Below are 12080 nucleotides of genomic sequence, written 5' to 3'. Positions count from 1 at the left end.
CCAATCTGGTGAGTAAGGAAAAAGTTGTTCAGTTTGATAAAGTCGCCTCATCAGTACCTTGTGTGGCCACCCCTTGCTTCAATGCATGCAAAAAATTCTCCGACGCACAGATAAAGTCAGTCGTCTGATGAATTCACGTGGCATACGATGACATTCTTCGTCAAGAGCCTGTTCCAGTTCTTGACGGTTAGCTAGTTGTGCTCGTTGTCTTACGCGGCGATCCAGGGCGTCCCAGAGGTGCTCTATGGGATATATGTCTGGGGAACGTACAGGCCATGGTAAGACGTTGACGTCCTTGGCGTCAAGGAAGCTCTGCACGACTCGAGCTGTATGGACTCTGGCGTTGTCATGCTAGTAATGACGTGGATGCTGGTGAAGGAAGCGAAGAACAATCGGACGTAATGTCATCCACGTAACGCCGAGCTGTTCCCATTTATAATGACCAGTGGTGTCCGTTCCTGTTCACAAATCCCTCCCCATACCATCACTCCTCCATACGGTACCATACGGTACCACCTCCTGAACACAAGCTAATCCCGTTCTTTCGCCTCTTCGACTGTATACACGCTGTCTTCCATCAGCTGTGAACAGACAGAAACGGCTTTCATCTGTGAATGCGACCTGTTGCCAATCACAGCCAACGTCGTACAATTAGGGCCCACCTCAACCTCTGACGTCGATGTTGGGCCGTCAATAACTGCCCTCTGAATGGTCGGCATGAGTGGCTCTCATAGCCACCATACCCAGGGCCTCTGGCATTGTTCTGGAGTCAGTCGTGGCATCACTACGGTGTTTTTTTTTTAACGCAGTGCAGATCTGACATACTGGCTTTAACGTTTTATACTCTTTTTGACCTTGCGGTTTCGGCCCGTCCTCGGGTCACGTGGTTTTCTTTTTCTGTTGCAACGGATTGGCGTGGGCTCACATGTAGCTTTCCCCATGTGGGAATATCCTTGGGCTCCTTGGATTTTTACTGGGTTTAAGCAGACTGAATTCGCTGAAAATGTGTGTTAAAATTCAATTTATGAGTGGTTTCTTTTGGAAAGTTAGTTTGGCCGTCAGTTTGTATAAATGAATATTTCTTGAGCATGTCCTTAAACTACACCAATTAAATGAAAAAAATGTATTTTTAAATGGTAAGCCATTACTACCTCAGTATAACTTTCGTTATAGAAAAGTTCTTCACCAGTAGCATTGAGTCCTCGCATCCAGCTCTCTCCAAGAGCATGTACAGTCAAGGTATTTGGTGAAGCGTAGAATTCACAGTCGGGCTATATACTAGAACCACTCATAAACCGGTACACATTAAATGTAGCAAATTTGTACAGGGCCATTAATATGTATCTTGCATATGTCATCTTTATGTAGTTATACTGTGGGCACCCAGTTCACCAAAAAATTAGTTTCAAAAACAAGCGTTGTTGTTGCACAAATGTGTAAACAGCAGAGGATAACCGAAACGTCCGTTCACTTCGGCGTCTAGCACACTCTCCCGGAGGGCGCAAAACACCAGTCAAATAAAACAAAAAGGTGCCAAAAGAGGAGTGGGTCTGACTGTTTTAGTCAGGTTACGAAGCGTTGCCTATTCACGGCCGCGATCCCACTGATGCTGAACACGGGAGGTTTTTGCCTGCTGCGTTTCCGCCCTGGACCGGTTCCCTCCTCCTTAGACAACCTGGATACACTGAGCTCCCTCGTCGAGCCCATATTGATGCCCATCTTAGTGCGGACACCCAATCAACACAGACCAACTCTTAGCAAGAATCCCAACTTCAAGCCATCAGCCATAGAAAAGTTCTTCACCAGTAGCATTGAGTCCTCGCATCCAGCTCTCTCCAAGAGCATGTACAGTCAAGGTATTTGGTGAAGCGTGGAATTCACAGTCGGGCTATATACTAGAACCACTCATAAACCGGTACACATTAAATGTAGCAAATTTGTACAGGACCATTAATATGTATCTTGCATATGTCATCTTTATGTAGTTATACTGTGGGCACCCAGTTCACCAAAAAATTAGTTTCAAAAACAAGCGTTGTTGTTGCACAAATGTGTAAACAGCAGAGAATAACCGAAACGTCCGTTCACTTCGGCGTCTAGCACCTGAGGGGCGCAAAACACCAGTCAAATAAAACAAAAAGGTGCCAAAAGAGGAGTGGGTTTGACTGTTTTAGTCAGGTTTCGAAGTGTTGCCTATTCACGGTCGCGATCCCACTGATGCTGAACACGGGAGGTTTTGCCTGCTGCGTTTCCCGCCCTGGACCGGTTCCCTCCTCCTTAGACAACCTGGATACACTGAGCTCCCCTCGTCCGAACCCATATTGATGCCTATCTTAGCGCGGACACCCAATCAACACAGACCAACTCTTAGCAAGAATCCCAAACTTCAAGCCATCAGCCATAACAGCGCTTGCGCTGTTCACTGTATACGTTCGCTTTACATCACTGAGGCCAGAAGTAAAATTTGTACAGAAATCTTGAACAACGCAGGCGTTACTGGGGTTACGATGATGAGACAAAAAAGTGAGGGCAGAAAACACAAAATCTCTACCGTTGTTTTCTAACAATATTTTTTATATTTTTTATAAAATGCATTCTCTCTATTAAAAGTGTGCACAGCATCATTCTAACCAACACTGAAACAATTTTATCGCTGAATACTGTTGAAATACTTCAGCGCTATAGGAACCCCATTGGAGAAGAAAAGCCAAAACAAGCCTACATTAACGTTGTCGCGCAGCCCCGAGGTCAAGCTAGTGGAGTGATGGCACTGATGTAAAGCGAGCGTAGAGAGCGACATGTGCTGTAATATTCGAAATACATATCCTGGATATTTGAAAGACTCAATTGTTCCACCCGTGTAAGGTCGTGTTGTCGTTAACAAATTATGCTACCACGTGCTTACGATGCTGTATGTTTTTCCTGTACAGTGAACCTTTGTTCACCCATTTGTGCATGTGAACCCTGGAGTGCATGTTGTCTTAAGTACAATGTGCATGTTCTGTAGATACCTTCACAATACATTGGTGTCGTATCGCATCAACCTTTGGGCTCAGTGAGCCAACAGCAACATTCGTCACTCTACTACTTACAATGTCTCTTCTCTAGATCACGCCCGATCCCATGCATGAATAATTTGTGAGGGAAATGTGAGGGTGGTGATGACGATGAGACAGGTTTTCCGCTTCCAGCGAGTTGAGGAATACTACAGATACAAGCAATACATTAACCTCAAGCAAAGAATAAAAATTAGATACGGATCTGTAACCTGGGCTTAAGTCAAAAGCGGCTGTGGAAAAGAATTAGGATCAATAGAAAAAGACGGGTTTTATGACCATAGTGTATATGTTCACATAGCTTGTAGTTGTCTGGGGGGCCTCTGTGGCCGAGTGGTTAGCGTGCTAGGGCAGTATAATGACACAGGTACTTCTCACCAGTGTGATCACTGTGAATTCAAGCCCAGGTCATATTTGCTCCCTGTCCGGTCTTACATGGGGAGGTCTGCTAGCGGATTTTCTTGAGTTTCTCAAGTGGAGTTTTATATTTCTCAATATGTGGGATCTAAACAAACAACTGTTGCTAGTTGCTACTACTTACGCTAATTAGGTTTTTCACCTACGTGGTATAGCAATTGTTGCTAGTTGCCACTTCATACATTAATCAGCTTTTTACCTACTTTTCTGTTGCTAGTTGCTACATGTTACGCTAATTAGTTTTTTCACCTACATATAACAATTGTTGCTAGTTGCTACTTCATACATTAATTCATCTTTTGGTATTGCATCTATTGCTAGTAGCTACTACTTATGCTGATCAGCTTTTCACCTACATTTACATCTACATTCAGGCAAACGAATTTAAATGAATTTTAAGGCCCCAATGACTATCAAGGCAGGGAATTCAGACTCATATTTTAATCAGTTTTATGAAATTGGCAATGTGTCTTCAAGATTTCTGCTTTTGTACTTCAGGTTATTCTAGACTTATATTGTAATGTGAACATTTCCACATGTATTTAATCTACAATCTTGAACAACTCACATTGGCGTTACAAAGTTATGCACTGCTAACACTGAATCTCAGCTCTAATACTCCCGTGGAACGTCCTCTCCGATCCCTCTCGAAAGAAAAAGGCAAACAAACAAACAACAAAAACATCCTATATACAATGTAAATGGTATTATTTTCTTATTATCTATAGTCGATAGTGTAGTCGATGTTTCAGGAAACAAATCTTTAAATCGTACATTGGTAAATATTGCGCATGTGTGTAGCTGTATGAGGAGATAGTCGTGCAGGTACCAGGTACGAGTGGGTGTATGTGACTATTTTGGCATTAACGTAATGCATCGAATTGGTAAATCAGTGAATCAATCAATCGATTCAAGTTATTGATCTTTATTGTCTTGTGTGTACGTTTAGGGAATCTGTGAAAACATATGTTTGGCCCTAAGCAACCGCTCAAGCCATTCATTTATAGTCTACATGCACGAAATTCCTCGGAAATACACGAAGAGCTAATACGATAGACTCATTCAAGCAATTAACGAATTCAAGCATCTGGTAGACAATTATCTTCCCAAATTCTATACACGTGCTATACCCATTCACTTATTAGTGTTCTTGTGACGACACAAACATGTCGGCCTGAACGAATACAAAATGATTCCAGACGTTTAGTTGTAATATCAGATGCATGAAAGTAGTTTCAGAGGCATTCATGTAGTATCAGTTTCATAAATAAGTAGGGCAAGAGGTCTCGCAAAATGGTGTTTACCCAAACCGTAAAAACTAGCTCTATTTGTTTTCAGAGAAAAGAAAAATCTATGTAGTTGGTTTAATGTTGAAACCAGCCTCGGGTCAAGTACATCCATGTATCACGTGTTGTCCAGCGTTCCCATGCACTGCTGGCGTTCGGGTGACCTAATTCTTGGTTTTGGAAACATTGGATATCCCTGCAGTAACCAGGGACAAATGCGTTCACTTCTCATAAATGGCAATACAGAAAGTACATATAAATTAGTGTCAATATTGTCTACGAAAATGTAGACATCGCATTGGAAGCAAATAATATTGTATTTTTTAAAATTTCTCCTTTTATACAATTTTGTATGATGTTTTATTGCTAAATGGACTAGAATGACCCATGCCGTTATGAATGTAATGCGTGCTGTTATAAATCAGATAATTGATGGATAAAGTGAAATGAATGACGAATCATTCCATACCGTTACTGGGGAAAAAGACGACAGAATAATTTTCAGTTTGTATTACCCCATTGTTATCAGCACAATCTACCATCACAGTAAAAATGCCAGGCATACATATATACATACATTCAATCATAGTAAATTTGAATATCTTGTCCAGATGGATTTTTGACTCTTAACTTCTTTTCAGCATTTATACGTTAAGACGTATGGAGCTAATTTTCTAGATCACAGTGGATACAACCGGAATACATCAGATGCTATAGCTAACAGTTATGATTGTTTATGCTAATTCCTGTTGTTGAGACCTCCTGTTACAACCCCTGATTCAGACTGTATTTGCAAAATGGAGTAATAAAAGTTACAATAAGGTTATACTTGCCAGAGGGCCGGGAATTCAAGACGAGTGAACTGACAGAAGAGTGTAGGGAAATTTCCGCCTTTAATACATGTACATGTTTTCGTTTGTACGCATCACTAACGCTCACGCCGTATTGAGGTATATTCAGGTATACCTGAAAATGGAAGTGATAATATGTGGCTCATATATCAAGTCAATCCTTTCGCAGTGGTTATAATTACTGCATTTAGTTTTGGTTAAAAGATTGAAAGGTAACTATTTACGATATAAATGCGGGAAGTTGAGGAAAAAACATCAGAATTGCCGCCACAAAAAATCCCAACGTTCTCGCAGCTGTAATTTGTATCCGGAGACTAGATGAACGATGTGACCACTGCCGGAAATTTTCCAGAAATTGTGAAATAGAAGTAAAAGTTAAATTCATCTTTGAGGGTTGTCCCCTCAAACATTTACGGCCAGTCGTAATGGTGGTGGAGACATTTATAAAACAGTTATATTTCATTTTAAGGTATTTTGCGTTTTCTGCATTTTTCAAGGAAGGCTATACACGCGCAGACTAACAGAATGTGTCTATATATATATATATATATATATATATATATATATATATATATATATATATATAATATATATATAATATATATATATATATATAAATTTTTTGCGGTAAAGCTTCATTCTTCATACACATGGTTGTGTAAAGAAATACATATACATAAACCGCTTAAGAAAGGCCTTTACAGACAGACAGGAGAGCATCAGTGTTAATTAATAGAAAGTTAATGACGCACATACGTCTACTGAATAATCACGCAACAAAAAATAAAGTTGCTTTGTAAAAAAAAGTGGGGGAGAGGATGTGTTCAGGTCGACTTGGTACAATGCGGTACAAACTTGGATTTTAAAAATTTCTTCCACAAGATAATTATGCCGAATCCCGAGGGGACATGTAGAAATTTTTATATCTTTTATACAGGGTTATCACGACTCTACATTTTTATCCAGTTCTTCTTCTTGTTGATGCGTGCAATTAAATTCCTGAAAAATTACTCTTTTCATTCTGTGGTTGACAAAGTAAGTTGAGCCCCGTCCCCATGTCTCCCACATCAGTTCTGGGTTGATTTATCTCTTCTCGTCCCTATTCAAAAATTAAAAAAAAGACTATATCTGTTATCTTAGGGTCAGGTTGACAGGTAAGGGTGAGTCAAACTGACCAGGATCTCTCATGAATGCCAGACCTAAAAAGAGCTAATCTATGTTAATACAAATTAACCAGAATTTTAAGCTTCAGCGACGTTAAAAAAATGGTTCACGAACAGCCTCCGCGCATACACTGAACAAAAATGAAAGTTCACATGTGTTACTTTATGTTCCAAGCATACCTATATAGAAGTGTGTAGCTTAAGGATAAATTTGCTCTATGGACGTAATGAGCGTTTACTAAAACAAGATTAGGCTTTAAGGTGTGCTTGGCGCATGAACCCTCCACAGTCAACGTTTACATTAAAAGGGTCACTTTAATTAGCCATCAGCATTGGAGCTTCTTCCAAAAGCATCTCATACGTGTTCGATGAGAGGTCAGGTGATCTCGATGGCCACTCCATGACGTCAATACCCGCATTTTCCAGGAAATTTCGCGTCAAAGCAGTTCTGTGTTGTGTCGCATTGTCACATTGGAAATGGAGGCCATGAGCAGCCATGAACGGCACAGGCTGATCCCCATATCTCGCTGCATTGAGGTCCCCTTGAATTACGAGAAGACGTGAGCCCACAAGCGGTTTCTCACAAGCAGTTACACAATCTCTAAGCAGTGCGTTGATGGTTGACGTTGCTATCACACAAATGACGTAGCCAAATTTGATTGCCTCGGCATGTGCCGCCACACATGGCTGCCCTGACCTTGGGCGATCAGATGTCGTTAATATAGCCGATGGCTTGACATAAGAATTGTTTATCTCTCGAGCATTGTTGGCGTGTTTTCCCTAATCATGAACCACCAAATTCTGCTCACGTCTTAGTGTCGAGCCACATGAAACTGTGTTCATGTGAACTAGCACAAGTGCAAGGTTTTCACAAAAGAGCGTGCTGCAAGCGTCCTGCGTGATTGACAACGTTTGCAATGGTCGAACGTGTTAGGTTAGACCTAGCCATTGTGCTAATCACCCATATTAGGTACCTTGTACTACGGTACCAATTTTCAATACAATTTAATTCTCCAAATGTGTATGCATGCATATATGTTTGGGGTTTAACGTCGTACTTAACAATTTTTCAGTTATTTGACGACGAGTGAGTCCTTAGGTGTGTCTATATAATACTATGTCTTCTTGTGGCAGGGCGAGTCCATGCCGCCAAAGTGCTGCCGCCACCGAAGTATCATACCGAAGACACTACACATGACACTTCACCCAGTCACATTGTACTAACACAGGGTCAACCAGTCCTGTTTTCTTGCTCTAACCTCTCAGTGATGAGCGTCACGCGAGGCAGCGACAAGTATTATTGTACAAGTCTTTGGTATAGCCCGACCCGGTTTTGATCCGGAGTCTACTGACTTCGATGCTCCAAATGTGAATTTCTTTTTATGTTCAATATATTGCCTTTACGTTGAGTAATTTTTTCTCACAAAAATTACATGTCGCACAATGTATTCTTGAAACAGCTGAGTAGGTCTGTTGACATCTGAGTATTCCTCTCATATTATTACATTCTACGGAGATAGCTTGATGCTCTTACAACTTACCTTAAAGTCTGATGCAATGAGCATGACGTTGTTTAATGTGTTTTTAAGGAAAAGCATCTTGCCCATGTAAAATTTTACCCATGTAATATTGTCCCAAAAAATCGAGGTCTAACTACAAGCAGTTATTTGTTTAAACTGGGTTAAATGACGCCCTCAAGAGTTTTTACCCGCAATGAACCACCGCTTTTCACCAGGTACCTGACACACCGCCTCATTTAAAGTTGCAGCCGCAGCAGTTACAAAAACAGCAATACAGTCATAACATTCATTTTTCAAAAGGGCAATATATTTCCATATTGTTAGTTACATGGTTGTTCACTGAATGGATACGGAAATAGAAGGTGTTGTATTGTAACCCTCAAACATGAGGCGTACTGCTCAAAATACATATATGACTCCGGTTGCAGGACACGGGAATATACACGCCCTCCATGTGACCGATGTTGTTCAATGAAAAGCGGAGTATTTTGTCTGAAATGAGATAAATACAAGTACGGGGGCCTTATATGTAGACGATCGTAACCTAGTTGATGTTTTATTTTTAGATAATCATAATGCGGCAATTTTTGGTCTTCTGTCCGCCTGTTTCCTGTTCTGAGAATATGTGGCCCGGGTTCTGAAATCGAATGGCTTTGATTTCAGTTTCACTTACACATTAAACGGCTCTTAATCGTTACATTCACTAAACTAGAATTCGGTCTTGTCGCCACGTGCTGGTTTCATAATGCGAATGTTGTACGCGGTGAATTCAGGTCTCTCGTGATCTTCAAGTAATCTTAATTCATATCACCTCTATAAAGAAAATGATAAAAGATCATAACGTCGTAATTAAAACAAATATGATTGACGCATTCCAATCGCACTGAATTCGAACTTTGCAAACAGCCATTTTGGAATCATAAGGCTTCGTTGTTTGTCATCTCAAAACTGAGATAATTTTCCTTTTTCCCCAACAGTTGCTAACATAGTTCCTTCTGCTCATTATTAAAAGAAGAAAAAAGAAGAAAATTAAGACTCCCAAAGAACTTGCAATCGCTATTTTAGTTAATCTTCTTGTTTTCTAACAAACACTCTATGAGTTTATCTCTTCAGGGCAATGCGAGCGCGGCCGACTTCTATCGAAAATGGCGCTTAGCAATGTTTGGGTTGCTTTCGATAAGCCTTATAGATTTGTGTTAATTGTGAGGTTATAGTCTTTATTATTCAGGAATGATTAGGTGATATGCAGTCAGAATTACAGAAGGATTAAATGAAACATGTTCTTTCTTTTATAACTTTGACATGTTGAGGACAGCACTCTCGAAAAGACCGAGTTCCGGGTTAGGAAATAGAAGATCTGTATTGGTGAAAGTTAAGCTCGAAAGAATGAAACAGGTATCAGATCTAATGCGAAGCATTGCACAATTTCGCCACATCGACGACATAACCTGTTCACAAAATGGTTGTTCCCAAAATTTTCCAAGAAGTGGAGTTAATGGTTGTGGGTTCCCCCGGGCTGTGCCTGGTTTCCTCCTGCCTTAATGCTGGCCGCCGTCGTGTAAGTGAAATATTCTTGAGCACAGTGTAAAACACCAATGAAATAAATAAATAAATTATTCAAATATGAAGGTATTTTATGTGTTCCTCAGACAATACAGTATTTCAGTGACCCCATTTTTATTTCTTGTTCTTACAACAAATGCTGTCATCTCTTTGCGTTGTAACTTAGTGTCCACGCAAAGACAAGCAAACGTACATGCGCCCACAAAATGCCACTTCCTCTACACGTAAAGCAAACCGCGTCATGGATATTCGTGCAATTACGTCAAGCCTACATTTGCATCTGTTACCTGGAACCTTGATTTATACGAACGGTTTCATTGCCAAGGCTTAATATGCAACATGTTTGCTTCAATGATTAAGTTCATAGTGCTGAGTTATACATATACTGTGACAGGCATTTGTGACTGGATCAGTGCACAATATTACATACCTTGATTCTGCACCCAGACCAATGCCTATTCTCGCACGACCGTGCTAATTGCTTTGCCTACGACAAATGAGGTAGGCAGATAGCTTTCATGTGTTTAATGAAAGTAAAAACTAGTCCAGGCTCCGTCGTTATAATACTGAAAAGAGCTGGGAAAAGCAAAACGCTAGCAATTGCGCATATAATACCCAATACACGAATGGCAAGGTTTAAGATAAGGAAAATATGTAGTAGATCGTTTTAGAATATTCACTGATCTATCTTTGTGCTGTGTAACATGCCAGATTCTGATTTCAACCTGTTAGAACACTGCCGGCTTTATAGCCTGTATACCATCTGGATACCAGTCTGGATTGAAATTGACTATGATACAAGACTTGAGTAATGCCTTCCTCTCTGGTGACCGTGCACTTTTTATATTTGTGTTATTTATATGTACGTTCATCAACTCACCTAAATATACGGGACTGTTTCAGTTGGGATTTCAATCGAATATACCCAAGTGGCCCTGACTACCATTCTGGTGACGATTTTGTTCTCATATATTTTTAGCCAATCGTTTCAACAGGACTGCGTAATTTCCAAGACAAAGACATGAGTACTTTTGCATTCCTCACCTCTAACTTAATGGTCGCCACTATATGGCTGAGCCATTGCCAATGCGGCGTTCCTTTCCTTCTAATTAAATGGAAATTTATGGAATTTTTGGTAAAATAATCATGTTTGATGAGTTTTTTAGTCGCACTGACTTAGTTGGGTATCATGTTTGGTGACTGTTTGGTGACTGTAAAGTCGACAGATACAATGCCATGTTTGATGACCGCCTGAAGCCAACAGAGGCAGTGCCATGTTTAATGACTGTGTTACTCAAATCGACAAACGCAGTGCTATGTTTGATGACTGTGTTAATCAAGCCGACAGACGAAGTACCATGTTTGGTGACCATGTTATTCGAGCTGATTGAAACAGTGCCATGTTTGATGACTGTGTTGCTCAAGCTGACAGACGAAATGGGATGTTGATGACTGTGTTACTTAAACCGACAGACGTAGTGCTGTGATTGGTGGCTGTGTAACTCAAGCCGACAGAAGTAGTGCCAAGATTGGTAACTGTGTTACTCAAGTCGACAGGCATAATGGCATGATTGGCGACAGGCGTAAGGCCATGTTTCGTGACCGACCAGCGGTGTGTAATAACGAAGAATATACCCTATGGGTCACGCCGAGACTGAACTCACACCGAGACTAAACTCACACCGAGACTGAACTCAGATCTTTACATCAGAAAACCGGTTCTTTTTGTTATTGGCTTCGTATCTATATATGAATATGAAACAACAAACAAATACATCTTTTTATTCAAACCAACTTGTGTGTACAGGCGCAGAATTCAAATCAAATCAAATTCAAACCAAACCAAGGTTTGGATTTTTAAAATGTAAGAAGTGAGAGCGAGTCAGATGTCAGTTACGACAGCGCATGACATATCCGGGTCTTAGGATCGGATAAACAACTACACGTCGTGGCATTGCTTTCCCTTGGCAGCAATAAGTACCACTTTGAAAGTCTTTGTATGATTTGGTCCCGGACACTCTAACCAGTAGGCTACCGAAGCGGTTAGCAAGAGAACGAGGTTTCGAATACCAGAAGTTTACACAAGACACCTGTTCGCTCTTCACTCCCCATTCCTAAGCAGTAACGATATTGAAATAAGGCGCTCTCTGCTTTTTTTTTTCACTTACACAGTACTCGGGTTATACACTAACGTGGATTCGAACAGAGCCTTGGGGTATGTTGC

Source organism: Liolophura sinensis, chromosome 6, assembly GCF_032854445.1.
Source record: "Liolophura sinensis isolate JHLJ2023 chromosome 6, CUHK_Ljap_v2, whole genome shotgun sequence".
Lineage (NCBI taxonomy): Eukaryota > Metazoa > Mollusca > Polyplacophora > Chitonida > Chitonidae > Liolophura > Liolophura sinensis.
Note: the sequence above shows the minus strand (reverse complement) of the source record.